Raw genomic sequence first — 697 nt, forward strand, 5'->3', positions numbered from 1 at the left:
TTTTCAACAGACCAATAATGAAAATTATGTCGATTTAATTGTCCAGTGTTGTGAAAAGTTGCTTCGTCACTAAATAAAACAAATCAGAAAAATGTTAGATCACGATTTAACATTATTTGTGCCCACCTACAAAATTCTAGTCTTTGTTAAAAATCAATGTTAATTGTTGTGTCAAAATGATATAGTAAGGATGGAAGTTATGAGCGATCAATATTCTGTAACTTGTTGATTTCGGAATACCTAATTTCGATTTGCCTCGTTGACACGCGTGGATTAATAGCTATCATTCCCAATACGGCAAGTACTGTTGGATCATCCCTTTCTGGAACGTTAATATGACATCTTTGTCGTTTTTGATGTTGACGTTGTCGTTGACGCAACACAAGTCTGGAAATCGTACAATAATTTAAATGTTGTCTATGAGGAAATCGATTATGGTACAATACCGCTGCTTGTCGATAATTATTATAGCATTCTCCAAGTACCAAAACAATATCAATAATTTCGTTCAAAGTATAATCCGGCATTTCGCGTACATTAAGTTACAAGATAAAGTAAGAGCCGATAGATTTATTATCCTGGTTGATATTGGACGACTAAGACAAATTTACACATTTACGGATCATTCTTTGCCATCAGCCATTATGGATCAATCCCGGTTGGATGGACCGATTAAGATAGAAAATGTTGCGTGAGT

At 34.6% G+C, this 697-nt stretch overlaps 1 pseudogene; it reads right to left on the bottom strand.

Annotated features, from left to right (window-relative positions):
• Positions 1 to 283: 283 nt before the first annotated feature.
• Positions 284 to 697, bottom strand: part of LOC108765779 (uncharacterized) — a 4,576-nt pseudogene continuing 4,162 nt past the window's right edge.

This window comes from Trachymyrmex cornetzi, unplaced genomic scaffold (assembly GCF_001594075.2).
Source record: "Trachymyrmex cornetzi isolate Tcor2-1 unplaced genomic scaffold, Tcor1.1 scaffold532, whole genome shotgun sequence".
NCBI classification, from domain to species: domain Eukaryota; kingdom Metazoa; phylum Arthropoda; class Insecta; order Hymenoptera; family Formicidae; genus Trachymyrmex; species Trachymyrmex cornetzi.